Source organism: Salvelinus alpinus, chromosome 6, assembly GCF_045679555.1.
Source record: "Salvelinus alpinus chromosome 6, SLU_Salpinus.1, whole genome shotgun sequence".
Classification (NCBI taxonomy): Eukaryota; Metazoa; Chordata; class Actinopteri; order Salmoniformes; family Salmonidae; genus Salvelinus; species Salvelinus alpinus.
In genome coordinates this window covers 84,177,743-84,196,474 of record NC_092091.1, presented here as the reverse complement: position 1 = coordinate 84,196,474, position 18,732 = coordinate 84,177,743, and the positions used below count along the sequence as shown (strand labels likewise).

At 40.5% G+C, this 18,732-nt stretch overlaps 1 long non-coding RNA gene across 1 annotated transcript; it reads right to left on the bottom strand.

The window, feature by feature from the left end:
* Nucleotides 1–10,194: 10,194 nt before the first annotated feature.
* On the bottom strand, nucleotides 10,195–16,180 carry LOC139577738 (uncharacterized). The gene is made up of 2 exons (XR_011675371.1): nucleotides 15,607–16,180; nucleotides 10,195–11,836 (listed from the first exon to the last, which is right to left on the bottom strand). It is a non-coding gene; the product is annotated as an uncharacterized lncRNA (long non-coding RNA).
* Nucleotides 16,181–18,732: the final 2,552 nt, after the last annotated feature.

Sequence of the window (18,732 nt, the reverse complement as noted above, 5' to 3'; positions counted from 1 at the left end):
AAGACATTTACTCAGACGTTACAAGTCATTTAAACTAGAGGGTGAGGAGGAGAGGGAGGGAGAGAGAATGGAGATACTAGAGAGTAAATGTCTGACTGTTGGTGCTGTCTCCCTAGCCCACCAGGAGGCAGAAGAGAGTGAACAGGGTGAGCAGCATGGATCTTTATGTCAATGCCATGGAGATGGTCTCTCTGAGCTCCAGAGCTGAAGCTGGACCGGGAGAGGAGAGAGCAGCCCAGGGGACGGAGTAGGAGTAGAATGAAGCTGATCCTACATGCTGATCTTAGGTCAGTTTTGTGTTTTAAATCGATGGTCAGCAGTGGACTGGTGTTTAAAATGTGGTGACAAACCTGAAGTGGTTCTAATTTTAATAACAAGTTCAGAATTAGTTTATCTTTCTAGAACCTTGGAAGGAATCTAAAAGGAGTGACTGCAACCACCATTATTCCTTTTAGTTTGTTTCTTACCACAAGGGTAACATTGGGTTTGGGGTAACATTGGGTTTGGGGTAACATGGGGTTTGGGGTAACATGGGGTTTTGGTAACATGGGGTTTTGGGTAGCATGGGGTTTTGATTTTTTTAAATTACGTCCGTTTTGTGTTCCATGGGGTTTTGCTTTTTGCTTTTGTCTTCATGTCTTTAGAGTTCTCTTAGATTCTTTATCTTATTTAGTGTTCTTTTCGATTCTTTATCTTATTTAGTGTCTCTTAGATTCTTTATCTTATTTAGTGTCTCTTAGATTCTTTATCTTATTTAGTGTCTCTTAGATTCTTTATTATTAGTTCATGTATTATTATAATCATCTGGTCATTCTTTGTATTTTGAAAAGAAAATGGATAAAGGGGTGTAGATTATTGTTTGAATGTTGTGAGTAGTCTAGAGATAATAATTGAATTGATTATAAATGTTATGATATAGATTATTGATTATGAAGTAGATTACTGTTATGATGTTGCTCTCTAAACTGCCATGTAATCAACTGAATGCTTTTAATAAAATTACAGGCTGTCAGTCTTGTGTGATTCTCCTCTTGGACAGACTACAACATACAGTATGAATTAACTGAGATCAGTCTGTGTGATTCCCCTCTTGGACAGACTACAACATACAGTATGAATTATCTGAGATCAGTCTGTGTGATTCCCCTCTTGGACAGACTACAACATACAGTATGAATTATCCTTTTGTCAATAGGGGGGCGCTATTTTCACTTTGTAAAAAATCGTGCCCAAATTAAACTGCCTCGTACTCAATTCTTGCTCGTACAATATGCATATTATTATTACTATTGGATAGAAAACACTCTCTAGTTTCTAAAACCGTTTGAATTATATCTGTGAGTAAAACAGAACTCATTTTGCAGCAAACTTCCTGTTAGGAAGTGAAAAATCTGAAATCGAGGCTCTGTTCCAGGGCCTTCCTATTAATTTGCCTGAAATCTATGGATCTACATGCACTGCATACGCCTTCCACTAGATGTCAACAGGCAGTGAGAGGTGGAATGGGGTGTCTAGCTTGATCTGAGGCCGAACAAGAGCTTTTGGAATGACGTGTCTGGAATTTTCATTGTCTGGAAGGCGCGAGAAGGAACCCCAGATTGCGTTCTGAAAAGCTTTCGGTATAGACGTTTGATATCTCCGGCTCTGATTTTATTTGATATATGTGATAACATCATAAAGTAGTTTTTTAAAACCGAGTTATATCAGTTTATTGAACGTTTATTGCGATTTTCGGGATTTTCTTTTCTTTGAGTCATGTGAAGTTGGGCACGTTTGCGCCACATGGCTAGCTTTGGTTGCTAATTCGACAGGAGAAGAGGACATTCTAAAACCAAACAACGATTATTCTGGACAAAGGACTCCTTGTACAACATTCTGATGGAAGCTCATCAAAAGTAGGAACCATTTATGAAGTTATTTCGTATTTCTGTTGAAAATGTTTAGTCATATTTTCCGCCCTTATTTTGGGCGCTGTCTCGCTATAACGTAAGCTGTATGTCGTACTAAAGTTATTTTTTTAAATCTAACACAGCGGTTGCATTAAGAACTAGTGTATCTTTCATTTGTTGCACAACATGTATTTTTTAGTAAAGTTTATGATGAGTTATTTGATTAGGTGACTGTCCAAGATTTCTCCGGACAATTTTGTGCATTTTGACTACGTATTCACATTGTAAAACCACGATTTGTACCGCTAAATATGCAAATTTTCGAACAAAACATATATGTATTGTGTAACATGATGTTATAGGACTGTCATCTGATGAAGTTTGTCAAGGTCAGTGATTAATTTTATATCTTTTGCTGTTTTTTTGCGATCGCTACCTTTGCGGTGAATGAATGTGGTTGTGTGGTTGGCTATTGTAGTAAGCTAATATAATGCTATATTGTGTTTTCGCTGTAAAAATCTGAAATATTGGCTGGATTCACAAGATGTTTGTCTTTCATTTGCTGTACACCATGTATTTTTCATAAATGTTTTATGATGAGTATTTAGGTATTTCACGTTGCTCTCTGTAGTTATTCTAGCTGCTTTGGTGATATTTGTGATTGTAGCTGCAATGTAAAACTATGATTTATACCTGAAATATGCACATTTTTCGAACAAAACATAGATTTATTGTATAACATGTTATAAGACTGTCATCTGATGAAGTTGTTTCTTGGTTAGTGACTAATTCTATATCTATTTGGTCGGTTTTGTGATAGCTATCTATGCGGTAAAAAAATTGTGAAAATATGCGGTTGAGTCTTTTGCTATGGTGGTTAGCTAATAGAAATACATATTGTCTTCCCTGTAAAACATTTTAAAAATCAGAAATGATGGCTGGATTCACAAGATGTGTATCTTTCATTTGGTGTCTTGGACTTGTGATTTCAAGATATTTATATGCTAGTATTTACTTGTGGTGCTATGCTAGGCTATGCTAGTCAGCTTTTTACTGATGAGGATGCTCCCGGATCCGGGATTGTGACCCAGTAGAAGTTTTTAACTGAGATCAGTCTGTGTGATTCCCCTCTTGGACAGACTACAACATACAGCATGAATTAACTGAGATCAGTCTGTGTGATTCCCCTCTTGGACAGACTACAACATACAGTATGAATTAACTGAGATCAGTCTGTGTGATTCCCCTCTTGGACAGACTACAACATACAGCATGAATTAACTGAGATCAGTCTGTGTGATTCCCCTCTTGGACAGACTACAACATACAGTATGAATTAACTGGTCATACATTTGTCAGGAGGTTAGGAAGTGCATCTCAGTTTCCACCTCATTTTGTGGGCTGTGTGCACATAGCCTGTCTTCTCTTGAGAGCCAGGTACCCACCTGTATATAGTCCTGCTATTGTTATTTTACTGCTGCTCTTCAAAAACTTGTTACTTTCATTTCTTATCCATATTTTTTCAAACTGCATTGTTGGTTAGGGGATCATAACTAATACAATTTGATTTGATTTGAGGTCTGCCCTCGGCGGCCATTCTCAATAGCAAGGCTATGCTCACTGAGTCTGTACATAGTCAAAGCTTTCCTTAAGTTTGGGTCAGTGACAGTGGTCAGGTATTCTGCCACTGTGTACTCTCTGTTTAGGGCCAAATAGCATTCTAGGTTGCTCTGTTTTTTGTTAATTCTTTCAAATGTGTCAAGTAATTATCTTTTTGTTTTCTCATGATTTGGTTGGGTCTAATATGTTTGCTGTCCTGGGGCTCTGTGGGGTCTGTTTGTGTTTGTGAACAGAGCCCCAGGTCCAGCTTGCTTAGGGGACTCTTCTGTCTGTCTCTCTCTCTCTCTCTGTGCCTCTCTTTCTGTCTGTCTTTCTCTCTCTCTCTCTCTCTCACACAGATGAGGGGCTAATAATAACACCTGCTAATTCAAACAGTGAGAAACTACAAACAAACAGAGAGAGAAGATAAGACATCAATGTAGTTATTTATCCTCCACATAGACTATGATGTATTGTTGTCCTGGTGTGTAGTTATTTATCCTCCATAGACTATGATGTATTGTTGTCCTGGTGTGTAGTTATTTATCCTCCACATAGACTATGATGTATTGTTGTCCTGGTGTGTAGTTATTTATCCTCCATAGACTATGATGTATTGTTGTCCTGGTGTTTAGTTATTTATCCTCCATATAGACTATGATGTATTGTTGTCCTGGTGTGTAGTTATTTATCCTCCATAGACTATGATGTATTGTTGTTCTGGTGTGTAGTTATTTATCCTCCACATAGACTATGATGTATTGTTGTCCTGGTGTGTAGTTATTTATCCTCCACATAGACTATGATGTATTGTTGTCCTGGTGTGTAGTTATTTATCCTCCATAGACTATGATGTATTGTTGTCCTGGTGTGTAGTTATTTATCCTCCACATAGACTATGATGTATTGTTGTTCTGGTGTGTAGTTATTTATCCTCCATAGACTATGATGTATTGTTGTCCTGGTGTGTAGTTATTTATCCTCCACATAGACTATGATGTATTGTTGTCCTGGTGTGTAGTTATTTATCCTCCACATAGACTATGATGTATTGTTGTCCTGGTGTGTAGTTATTTATCCTCCACATAGACTATGATGTATTGTTGGTCTGGTGTGTAGTTATTTATCCTCCACATAGACTATGATGTATTGTTGTCCTGGTGTGTAGTTATTTATCCTCCATATAGACTATGATGTATTGTTGTCCTGGTGTGTAGTTATTTATCCTCCACATAGACTATGATGTATTGTTGTCCTGGTGTGTAGTTATTTGTCCTCCATAGACTATGATGTATTGTTGTCCTGGTGTGTAGTTATTTATCCTCCATATAGACTATGATGTATTGTTGTCCTGGTGTGTAGTTATTTATCCTCCATATAGACTATGATGTATTGTTGTCCTGGTGTGTAGTTATTTATCCTCCATATAGACTATGATGTATTGTTGTCCTGGTGTGTAGTTATTTATCCTCCACATAGACTATGATGTATTGTTGTTCTGGTGTGTAGTTATTTATCCTCCATATAGACTATGATGTATTGTTGTCCTGGTGTGTAGTTATTTATCCTCCATAGACTATGCTGTATTGTTGTTCTGGTGTGTAGTTATTTATCCTCCACATAGACAATGATGTATTGTTGTCCTGGTGTGTAGTTATTTATCCTCCACATAGACTATGATGTATTGTTGTCCTGGTGTGTAGTTATTTATCCTCCATAGACTATGATGTATTGTTGTCCTGGTGTGTAGTTATTTATCCTCTATAGACTATGATGTATTGTTGTCCTGGTGTGTAGTTATTTATCCTCCACATAGACTATGATGTATTGTTGTCCTGGTGTGTGTAGAGATAGTCACCCACCAACCGTGGAGAGATACAGTCACCCACCAACCCTGGAGAGATACAGTCACCCACCAACCCTGGAGAGATACAGTCACCCACCAACCCTGGAGAGATACAGTCACCCACCAACACTGGAGAGATACAGTCACCCACCAACACTGGAGAGATACAGTCACCCACCAACCCTGGAGAGATACAGTCACCCACCAACCCTGGAGAGATACAGTCACCCACCAACCCTGGAGAGATACAGTCACCCACCAACCCTGGAGAGATACAGTCACCCACCAACCCTGGAGAGATACAGTCACCCACCAACCCTGGAGAGATACAGTCACCCACCAACCCTGGAGAGATACAGTCACCCACCAACCCTGGAGAGATACAGTCACCCACCAACCCTGGAGAGATACAGTCACCCACCAACCCTGGAGAGATACAGTCACCCACCAACCCTGGAGAGATACAGTCACCCACCAACCCTGGAGAGATACAGTCACCCACCAACCCTGGAGAGATACAGTCACCCACCAACCCTGGAGAGATACAGTCACCCACCAACACTGGAGAGATACAGTCACCCACCAACACTGGAGAGATACAGTCACCCACCAACACTGGAGAGATACAGTCACCCACCAACCCTGGAGAGATACAGTCACCCACCAACCCTGGAGAGATACAGTCACCCACCAACCCTGGAGAGATACAGTCACCCACCAACCCTGGAGAGATACAGTCACCCACCAACCCTGGAGAGATACAGTCACCCACCAACCCTGGAGAGATACAGTCACCCACCAACCCTGGAGAGATACAGTCACCCACCAACCCTGGAGAGATACAGTCACCCACCAACCCTGGAGAGATACAGTCACCCACCAACCCTGGAGAGATACAGTCACCCACCAACCCTGGAGAGATACAGGCTTTGCAGGATTTTGTTCCAGACCACCACTGAAATGCCTGAAGTTAAATTGTCTAATCATAAAGGATTTGATGATATATTGGTTGAAGTGGTGCTGGGCTGGGGAAACGTCTGCATACCTGGGCTGGGGAAACGTCTGCATACCTGGGCTGGGGAAACGTCTGCATACCTGGGCTGGGGAAACGTCTGCATACCTGGGCTGGGGAAACGTCTGCATACCTGGGCTGGGGAAACGTCTGCATACCTGGGCTGGGGAAACATCTGCATACCTGGGCTGGGGAAACGTCTACATACCTGGGCTGGGGAAACGTCTGCATACCTGGGCTGGGGAAACGTCTGCATACCTGGGCTGGGGAAACGTCTGCATACCTGGTCTGTACCCCAATAATCTCTCCTTCCTCCCAAAGTGTGCACTTGTTCACTTCCCTTCATGGACAGGATTTGACAAGAATTGATTAGTTTGGAAACTCGTGCTATAACCTACGCCTTCACCAATCCAATGCTTTTACACTTTATGGGGAGTCGTGAATTAGTGCACACTTCAGGAGGCAGTAAATACTTTTGGGACGCACCCCTGGCCCAGGCCTGAGGTACTCCAAATTGACCACTTGGCAAAGGGAGCCTATAAATTCTGTGGTGCTCTATTCTGGAATATTAACTGGCGTTTGTCGCCCCCTTGTGGAAATAACTTCACACTGTACAAATATTTGAGGTTAAACTCTTATATTACTGTTCTGCTAGCAGCAGGATAATATGCTGGCAGCACAACATCAGATTATTTTCTTCTAAATAAGAGTCCCCCTGCAAAGACAAGCTCAACTTTGAGAATAGCGATTATTTTACTGCTGTAGTGGAGTACAACACTTTTTCACAGCATTGCAACCACTTTTTAAACAAATAAATGGATAATTTGACATATTTTAATATTGTGTTATTTAGACCAGCATTTCTTTTGAAAGTTTCCAAACTAAATACTGGTATGTTGAAAGCTGTTGTGTAGGTCAGTGGTGTAGTGCTGCCTGGAGAAGTGGGTACACAGTACTCTAATTTAGTAAAACATTTTCCAAACGGCCCAGAGAAGGAAAGGCACCCTGTGTGAAAAGCATGAGAAACAGTGATATACACTCTGAATGACCTAAAATGATGAATCCCATATTGGTCTTTCACAGTCAGGCCAACCCAAGCTGTACTGTTCAGTAGGATAATAGTAGACCAACCCAAGCTGTACTGTTCAGTAGGATAATAGTAGGCCAACCCAAGCTGTACTGGTCAGTAGGATAATAGTAGACCAACCCAAGCTGTACTATTCAGTAGGATAATAGTAGACCAACCCAAGCTGTACTGGTCAGTAGGATAATAGTATACCAACCCAAGCTGTACTGTTCAGTAGGATAATAGTAGACCAACCCAAGCTGTACTGTTCAGTAGGATAATAGTAGACTAACCCAAGCTGTACTGGTCAGTAGGATAATAGTAGGCCAACCCAAGCTGTACTGGTCAGTAGGATAATAGTAGACCAACTCAAGCTGTACTGTTCAGTAGGATAATAGTAGGCCAACCCAAGCTGTACTGGTCAGTAGGATAATAGTAGGCCAACCCAAGCTGTACTGGTCAGTAGGATAATAGTAGACCAACTCAAGCTGTACTGTTCAGTAGGATAATAGTAGGCCAACCCAAGCTGTACTGGTCAGTAGGATAATAGTAGACCAACTCAAGCTGTACTGTTCAGTAGGATAATAGTAGGCCAACCCAAGCTGTACTGGTCAGTAGGATAATAGCAGACCAACCCAAGCTGTACTGTTAAGTAGGATAATAGTAGACCAACCCAAGCTGTACTGTTCAGTAGGATAATAGTAGGCCAACCCAAGCTGTACTGGTCAGTAGGATAATAGTAGACCAACTCAAGCTGTACTGTTCAGTAGGATAATAGTAGGATAATAGTAGACCAACCCAAGCTGTACTGGTCAGTAGGATAATAGAAGACCAACCCAAGCTGTACTGTTCAGTAGGATAATAGTAGACCAACCCAAGCTGTACTGTTCAGTAGGATAATAGTAGACCAACCCAAGCTGTACTGTTCAGTAGGATAATAGTAGACCAACCCAAGCTGTACTGGTCAGTAGGATAATAGTAGAGCAACCCAATTTGTACTGTTCAGTAGGATAATAGTAGACCAACCCAAGCTGTACTGGTCAGTAGGATAATAGTAGACCAACCCAAGCTGTACTGTTCAGTAGGATAATAGTAGACCAACCCAAGCTGTACTGTTCAATAGGATAATAGTAGACCAAACCAAACTGTACTGTTCAGTAGGATAATAGTAGACCAACCCAAGCTGTACTGGTCAGTAGGATAATAGTAGGCCTTTTATTGAAACAGAGAAACTGAGTCAGAAATTCACAAATTCAGTTTTTTTTTCATTTTTTCGGGTTTTTGTTCTCAAAAACAATGCAATTGTTCTAAGTCCATAACAATACTTAAACCAATCAGGAGACCACTTTTTAGGTTTGGGGAAAATCTAAGAAATGTACATTTTTGAGAGTAGTTCCCCTTTAATTCAAGTGTGCAGGCACCTAGCAATATTGTTGGATTAGCAGTGTTAATATAGTACAGCAATCTTATGTTTATTTGACTCTGATGATAAAGAAATAGAAAATATTCCTGTAAAGGACTGTGTTAAATATTTAGGAATACATCTGTCAAAAAACCACAGTCAGACAACATATGAATTTCTCTCCTAAAATTAAGAAAACCAAAAATATATTTAATAATTGTCTACAAAGAGATCTTTCTATACTTGGGAGAGTACTTCTGTCCAAGGCAGAGGGACTGTGTGGTTTTGTGTACCCCTCATCTTTGTTTGTAAATCCTGCTACTTGTAAAGAGATCAACAAGACCTTTCTTGACTTCATCTGGAAAAATAAGTCTCACAAATTGAAGAAGTCAGTCCTCTGTAACAAAAGAGCTGAAGGAGGTCTGGAAGTGTTGGACTTGTGACGTAAATAACACTTTCAAGATCAACTGATTGACAAGATGTTTGATCAACACTGATTCAATATGGTATTTCATTCCAAATAATGTGTTTCATAAGGTGGGAGGTCTTCAATTTTTACTGAAATGTCATTATATTCCTGAAAGATTACCCGCTAAATTGGCTAGGTTTCACCAACAAGCTTTAAGGCCTGGAAAATATGTTTCCTACACAATTTTTCCCCTCATAAAGCTCTTTTGTGGAATAATTCAGACATAACTGTAAGGAATAAGTCATTGTTCTACCCCAACTGGCATGAGAGGAATATTGACTTTGTTCTTGATGTTTTTGACAACAGAGGTAATATTCTTACATTTGAACAATTTATAACATTGAAAGAGTTTCCAATTCCTTTCAGAGAGTTTATTTCTGTGATCAAAACCGTTCCCAGTGGTCTAACTACACTCATGAAAACTCATCTTAGCTTTGGTAATGATCACAAAGTTTATCCAGAACTCAGATTGGAAGGCGTGGGCTTACTTGAGAAATCTTGTTGTAATAAATATATAAGACAAATTCTTCATTCACAAAACCAACTTCCACCGAGAGGAAAATGTTTCTGGAACATGCTTATTATTCCTGACATTGTCTGGAAAAATGCCTGGTTAAGGCCTTACAAATATTGTATACCAAACAAAGTTAAGGAAGTGCAGTTTAAAATTTTACATAAGATACTGTATATCCATGTAATTCTATGATTTCCAAATGTGTGGCTGTTGATGATATCTGCGTTTTCTGTGAAGAAAAGGTGAGAATCTGTCCCACTTGTTCTTTAATGTAAATTTGTGTCAGAATTTTGGGAAAACCTTGAAAAATACTTATTTACCATTATGAACACGACCCATGTTTTTGACATGAAAGATATAATATGTTACTATTGCAATGATAACAAGACCATTGAAATGATTGTTCATTTTTTTTTTTCTTGTTGCCAAATACTTTATACACAAACAAAAATTCCAAAATTCTATACCAAAATTACACATTTTTCTGAATGAATGTAACTATTTTATTAAAACATTAATCCTAGTGAATAACAACAACAATAACATCTTCCTGAATCATTATAGATTTTTTCAGAGTGATTACAACTACACTAGAATAGTTAATTATTTATATTTTTTGTATGTTTTAGTATTTTCTTGTTAATACCTGTGTTCTGTTTTGTATGATGTAAATTGTAGATCTGCATTTTGAATAAAAAAAATATATAAATCAAATCAAATATAAAAAGAGGCACTTCTGCTGCGTCTCTTTCTGCTGACTGGAGTGGGCAACGCAGTTGAGGAACCAAACGTTTATTTTCATTTATTTCATAAAAGTGTAATATTATATTAAGTCGTTCAAAGAGAAGCATGTGTTGATTGATTCGTGTTTAATGAGTGATAATTTAAAACAAACTTTAGACCCACTACATATTTACATTGAACCATAGTTGTGACATGGATCATTTTGACCCCAGAGCCATATCTTTTATCAGAGCCAAAATGTGGTTTATTCCATTTTTCATGACTTTGTCAATCAACTTGTTCTTAATACATCTAAATCATGGTTTAGTGTTTCTGTATCAATATGGACTTTTAACAAATTCAAATCCTTTGTATTCCTACTACAATGTTAAAACATTCTACATTGTGACATAATTTCATTGATATCATAAAACAACTACTTCATGTATGTATTTTCTGATGTTTGATCAGAGATCTTTTATCAGAGTATCTCTTGTGACATTGATCACAGCTATGAGATTTCTCTCCTGTGTGTGTTCTCTGGTGTGATACCAGGCTGCTTGACTGAATAAAACTCTTCCCACATTGACTACAGCTATAAGATTTCTCTCCTGTGTGTGTTCTCTGGTGTATAGTCAGATGGCTAGATGTAACACATCTCTTCCCACATTGATCACAGCTATAAGGTTTCACTCCTGTGTGTGCTCTCAGATGTACTATCAGCCAGCTTGAGTGATTAAACCTCTTCCCACATTGAGTACAGTTAAAAGGTTTCTCTACTATGTGTATTTTCTGGTGTGATTTTAAATCTGTTGAACTAACAAAACTCTTTCCGCAGTCAGAGCAGTGGTAAGGTTTCTCTCCGGTGTGTGCTCTCAGATGTACTATCAGGCAGCTTGAGTGATTAAACATCTTCCCACATTGATCACAGCTATAAGGTTTCTCTCCTGTGTGTGCTCTCAGATGTACTATCAGGCAGCTTGAGTGATTAAACCTCTTCCCACATTGATCACAGCTATAAGGTTTCTCTCCAGTGTGAATTCTCATGTGTACTTTTAGTGATTCTGATCTTAAGTAACTCTTCCCACAATCAAAACAGTGGTGAGATTTCTCTCCTGTGTGTACTCGCTGGTGTATTTTAAGTTCTGATGAAGATTTGCAACCTTTCCCACAGTCAGAGCAGTGAGATTTCTTCCCTGTGGGTCTCCTCTGGTGTTTCTTGAGGTGATATGATCTGGAGAGACTCGTCTCTGCCTCGTTAGCATCATGATGTTGTTGAGGCTCCCCAGAGGATCCACGATAGTCACGTCTCTCTCCTGTGTGAACAACAAGTCAGACAGATGGTTAAAGGCCCATAACAGCAATTTGGTTGCAGAAACACCTCCCTGATAATGCAGAAACCACTAGTTATGGATGTTGTATATCTGCCTGGAGCAAAAAAGGTGAGCAAAGATTTTAGTTTTTCCACAATGTATTCTGAATATGACAACACACTATCAGTGCAAGATCAGGAGTGCTACTCAAGGAAACTCACATTAAGCTCTGTGTCTATTCACTAATTCACCACCGTGGGGGTAAACTCAGGGGAGTTCTCATAGGCTGACAGCAGATATAGCCTCCATTTCCAGGTTACTTATGAGTGCATTTCACACTACTTTGGATTATAATTGTAAGGTTCATTTGAATGTCCTGATTAATATAATGTTTATGTTTTTGTCAAATGTACTACTTTGTATTTAAAAACGACTTCAACCAGTAAAATGTTCTTTGGCTATTATTCTAAAATGGATGATTTTTTTTTTTAAATGATCTATCTTCAGACAATACCCCATAATGACATCACAATACCCCATAATGACATCACAATACCCCATAATGACATCACACCAAAATAGTACCCCATAACAGTGAATAAAGTTTAGAAATGCTTGCTTACCAGGGAACTTTTGGCTAAACCAACTATATCATACTACGACCAATAAGCATACTACAAACTCAATGTACGTCAACAAATAGTACAGTTAGTATGAGTATTCCAACACAGCTCAGATCTCTGGGCTGCCATTTTGTTTCTGTTTAAAACCTAGGTTGCCCCTTTAAAAAAGCCACGCAACAAACAACCAATCTGCAGTTGAAACAATAACAAAGCTGTCATTATATTTTTACTCCAATGTTTAGAAACAAATGTCAGATTTCCCCTTTAACACCACACACATCAGTCCCACAACAGCCTCTGTTTTTAACACAGTAACGGTACCTACAGTTGAAGTCTTTCCAATGTGTAAGTCGCTCTGGATAAGAGCGTCTGCTAAATGACTTAAATGTAAATGTAAGTCGAAAGTTTACATACACCTGAGCCAAATACATTTAATCTCATCACAATTCCTGACATTTAATCCTAGTAAAAATTCCCTGTCTTAGGTCAGTTAGGATCACCACTTTATTTTAAGAATGTGAAATGTCAAAATAATGGTAGAGAGAATGATTTATTTCAGCTTTTATGTCATCAAATTCCCAGTGCGTCAGAAGTTTACCTACACTCAATTAGTATTTGGTAGCATTGCCTTAAAATTGTTTAACTTGGGTCAAACATTGCGGTTAGCCCTCCACAAGCTTCCCACAATAAGTTGGGTGCATTTTGGCCCATTCCGCCTGACAGAGCTGGTGAAACTGTGTCAGGTTTCTAGGCCTCCTTGCTCGCACACGCTTTTTCAGTTCTGCCCACAAATTTTCTATACGATTGAGGTCAGGGCTTTGTGATGGCCACTCCAATACCTTGACTTTGTTGTCCTTATGCCATTTTGCCACAACTTTGGAAGTATGCTTGGGGTCATTGTCCATTTGGAAGACCCATGTGCGACCAAGCTTTAACTTCCTGACTGATGTCTTGAGATTTTGCTTCAATATATCCACATAATTTCCCCACCTCATGATGCCATCTATTTTGTGAAGTGCACTACTCTCTCCTGCAGCAAAACACCCCCACAACATGATGCTGCCACCGCCATGCTTCACATTTGGGATGGTGAGCTTTGGCTTGCAAGCCTCTCCCTTTTTCTTCCAAACATAACGATGGTCATTATGGCCAAACAGTTCTATATTTGTTTCATCAGACCAGAGGACATTTCTCCAAAAAGTATGATTCACTGATGTGGCCATCAACCTCCTGATGATCAACCTCCTCCTTCACATCTGACTCCTGATGATCAACCTCCTCCTTCACATCTGACTCCAGTGATCAATCCAGAGCGTCTTCTTTTTTGGGGGGGAATCCCGATGGACGTCATCGAATAGGCCGTCATCACGACCACCACCCACAAGTTAATTGTCATTCGGGTTATCAATAGGAAGAGCATCAGCAATATGTCCTGTCTGGTAACTTGTCTCGTTCAATGGATTTACATTGGCAGGTGCACAGGGAGAAACCCCATTAAAAAAACTCAGTCGATCTCAAACTGTGGAAAAACTTTTGGAAGTCTTTATCAAAGTCTGTGGCCTGTGATGTTGGGACAAATGATAGTCCTTTATTATACAAGCGACAAAATTCACAAATTATACAGCACAACGGCAGAGTCATGGAGACTTTTGACTGGTACCATTATTTTCTCATGCAATTACAGTAAGTTGTACCCAATTGGTTCTCTCTCTAGGTCATGCCAGTAGGTTACAGTAGGTTGTACCCAATTGGTTTTCTCTCTAGGTCATGCCAGTAGGTTACAGTAGGTTGTACCCAATTGGTTTTCTCTCTAGGTCGTGTCAGTAGGTTACAGTAGGTTGTACCCAATTGGTTCTCTCTAGGTCGTGTCAGTAGGTTACAGTAGGTTGTACCCAATTGGTTCTCTCTAGGTCGTGTCAGTAGGTTACAGTAGGTTGTACCCAATTGGTTCTCTCTAGGTCGTGTCAGTAGGTTACAGTAGGTTGTACCCAATTGGTTTTCTCTCTAGGTCATGTCAGTAGGTTACAGTAGGTTGTACCCAATTGGTTCTCTCTCTAGGTCATGCCAGTAGGTTACAGTCGGTTGTACCCAATTGGTTTTCTCTCTAGGTCATGTCAGTAGGTTACAGTAGGTTGTACCCAATTGGTTTTCTCTCTAGGTCATGCCAGTAGGTTACAGTAGGTTGTACCCAATTGGTTCTCTCTCTAGGTCATGTCAGTAGGTTACAGTAGGTTGTACCCAATTGGTTTTCTCTCTAGGTCGTGTCAGTAGGTTACAGTAGGTTGTACCCAATTGGTTTTCTCTCTAGGTCATGCCAGTAGGTTACAGTAGGTTGTACCCAATTGGTTCTCTCTCTAGGTCATGTCAGTAGGTTACAGTAGGTTGTACCCAATTGGTTTTCTCTCTAGGTCATGCCAGTAGGTTACAGTAGGTTGTACCCAATTGGTTCTCTCTCTAGTGGAAACAATTATCAACCCAATGTGGAAAGTGTTGAATTTGGTCAACAACAAAATGAATGGCTTATTTGCTACGTGAGGTTTACTTGATCTAACAGAAGTGTCGTAATTCTTAAATTGTTATGTGGACACGTGACATACCGACAACTTTGATAAAAAACACTATAGGAGTTGTCTCCAGATCGCTATGCATATTCATGCTAGTAGCTTAGCATCTCTCTCCATTGAATACAGGCGGTTGACGACAACAACCCTCATAGAATATAAACAATAGATAACAATAATAAGATGTATCCACCAATCCAAAGAAAGGATAGGCGGGAGCTAGACAACCCACAGTGCCGCTTTGTGGACAACGACTCCGCTTGTTAGGGCAGAGACTTATTGTCAGTATATCCATAATCGTTGGTGTAGCCAACCCAACTCTCGCATGGCACTATTGGGGGGCACTGTGTGTAGTAAATCATAACTACATTAAAATCACTACATGCCGTGGCCCCCAGATAGACCCTTCTCAAATATATATGTTAAGTCACTTTTTGAAAACGGAACGGAGAAAACAAGGGGTAGCTTGCTCTCTACGTCGTCTGATTCTAGACATATCAGTCATCATCCTAGGGCCCTCCCTTGATGAGGTATTGACGAGCCAACTCCGAATATCCAAAGTGAAAACACAAGTTAAGGCGGTACTTACTGATGTAAATCAGATCTCCTATCTCCACCTCTTCATCTTTCAATGTGACAGAAATCTCCCCTTCCTTCTTCACGTCAAAAACGGCATCCTCTTTCTCATCCTCCTCTTTCACTGTGAACGCGTCTTCCTCTTTCACTGTAACAGCCTCACCCTCAATTTATTTTTTAACTGTGATATCCTCCTCCTCTTTCACTACAATGTTCAGCCCCAGAGCTTCTTTCTCCGTCCAGCAGACCCCTTCTTCTTTAGCAGGAGGGGAGAAGCTTACTGACCTCATGTTCGGGGATATTAGCTAGCTATCATTAGCGACTAAGCTAGTGCTAATTTAACCAGCCAGCTACTATATCTGACTAATAAAAAATAACGTAACACTAAATTAAGTAGGTTAACAAGTAGATACGATAGAAGTGTGTCTAAAACACGGCAGCTAATATACACCGAAAGCGTAAAAACAGCTTGAATCTTACGGCTACGTTGGCTAGCAAGCTACCGAGGTGGTTGACTTGTTGTTTTTGATGAACCGTCCACTACATTATACGTCACGATAGCAGCATCGCTGGCTCTGCTGACTGGAGTGGGAAATGCAGATAGCAACATCGCCGTCTGCCGACTGGAGTGGGAAATGCAGTTGAGGAAATGGATTTCATTAAATAATGCTATTATATTGAGACATACAAAGACAGGAATGTGTTGATTGATTAGTGCGAATACATTTTATTTTACTACAGCACATTTAACGCAGTTTCATTAGGTCAAACTAAATCTAAATAAGTAGCCAGCTACTGTCATTCTATACTGCTCCTACATGGTGTAAGGAGCAGATGCAACGCCAGGGTTGTGGGTTCATTCCCCACGGGGGGACCAGGATGAATATGTATGAACTTTCCAATTTGTAAGTCGCTCTGGATAAGAGCGTCAGCTAAATGACTTAAATGTAAATGTAAATGTGTAACAATACATCATGTAGATGTATATAATGAACAGACTAGGTCTATACTGCTCCTACATGGTGTAACAATACATCATGTAGATGTATATAATGAACAGACTAGGTCTATACTGCTCCTATATGGTGTAACAATACATCATGTAGATGTATATAATGAACAGACTAGGTCTATACTGCTCCTACATGGTGTAACAATACATCATGTAGATGTATATAATGAACAGACTAGGTCTATACTGCTCCTACATGGTGTAACAATACATCATGTAGATGTACACTTCCGTTCAAAAGTTTGGGGTCACTTAGAAATGTCCTTGTTTTTGAAAGAAAATCAAATTTTTTGTCCATTAAAATAACACCAAATTGATCAGAAATACAGTGTTGACATTGTTAATGTTGTAAATGACTATTGTAGCTGGAAACGGCTGATTGTTTTATGGAATATCTACATAGACGTACAGAGGCCCATTATCAGCAACCATCACTCCTGTGTTACAATGGATGTTGTGTTAGCTAATCCAAGTGTATCATTTTAAAAGGCTAATTGATCATTAGAAAACCCTTTTGCAATAATGATAGAACAGCTGAAAACTGTTGTGCTGATTAAACAAAGCTTTTGTAAACAGTGTGCAGGCCTTCTTGTTCTTTAACAAAGCTTTTGTAAACAGTGTGCAGGTCTTCTTGTTCTTTAACAAAGCTTTTGTAAACAGTGTGAGGGTCTTCTTGTTCTTTAACAAAGCTTTTTTAACAATCAGGCAGTAGAACAACAATAATCATCACCATCTTGACCATCTTCCCTCCCCTTAACATTCAGACCCTGTCAGTGTGCCAGGTGGACATTGGGTTTGATTCAGACCCTGAGTGTGCCAGGTGGTCATTGGGTTTGATTCAGACCCTGTCAGTGTGCCAGGTGGACATGGGGTTTGATTCAGACCCTGTCAGTGTGCCAGGTGGACATTGGGTTTGATTCAGACCCTGTCAGTGTGCCAGGTGGACATTGGGTTTGATTCAGACCCTGAGTGTGCCAGGTGGTCATTGGGTTTGATTCAGACCCTGTCAGTGTGCCAGGTGGACATGGGGTTTGATTCAGACCCTGTCAGTGTGCCAGGTGGACATTGGGTTTGATTCAGACCCTGTCAGTGTGCCAGGTGGACATTGGGTTTGATTCAGACCCTGTCAGTGTGCCAGGTAGACATTGGGTTTGATTCAGACCCTGTCAGTGTGCCAGGTGGACATTGGGTTTGATTCAGACCCTGTCAGTGTTCCAGGTGGACATTGGGTTTGATTCAGACCCTGTCAGTGTGCCAGGTGGACATTGGGTTTGATTCAGACCCTGTCAGTGTGCCAGGTGGTCATTGGGTTTGATTCAGACCCTGTCAGTGTGCCAGGTGGTCATTGGGTTTGATTCAGACCCTGTCTCCTGTCAGTGTGCCAGTTGGACATTGGGTTTGATTCAGACCCTGTCAGTGTGCCAGGTGGACATTGGGTTTGATTCAGACCCTGTCAGTGTGCCAGGTGGACATTGGGTTTGATTCAGACCCGGTCAGTGTGCCAGGTGGACATTGGGTTTGATTCAGAACCTGTCAGTGTGCCAGGTGGACATTGGGTTTGATTCAGACCCTGTCAGTGTGCCAGGTGGTCATTGGGTTTGATTCAGACCCTGTCAGTGTGCCAGGTGGACATTGGGTTTGATTCAGACCCTGTCAGTGTGCCAGGTGGTCATTGGGTTTGATTCAGACCCTGTCAGTGTGCCAGGTGGACATTGGGTTTGATTCAGACCCTGTCAGTGTGCCAGGTGGTCATTGGGTTTGATTCAGACCCTGTCAGTGTGGCAGGTAGACATTGGGTTTGATTCAGACCCTGTCAGTGTGCCAGATGGACATTGTGTTTGATTCAGACCCTGTCAGTGTGCCAGGTGGTCATTGGGTTTGATTCAGACCCTGTCTCCTGTCAGTGTGCCAGTTGGACATTGGGTTTGATTCAGACCCTGTCAGTGTGCCAGGTGGACATTGGGTTTGATTCAGACCCTGTCAGTGTGCCAGGTGGACATTGGGTTTGATTCAGACCCGGTCAGTGTGCCAGGTGGACATTGGGTTTGATTCAGAACCTGTCAGTGTGCCAGGTGGACATTGGGTTTGATTCAGACCCTGTCAGTGTGCCAGGTGGTCATTGGGTTT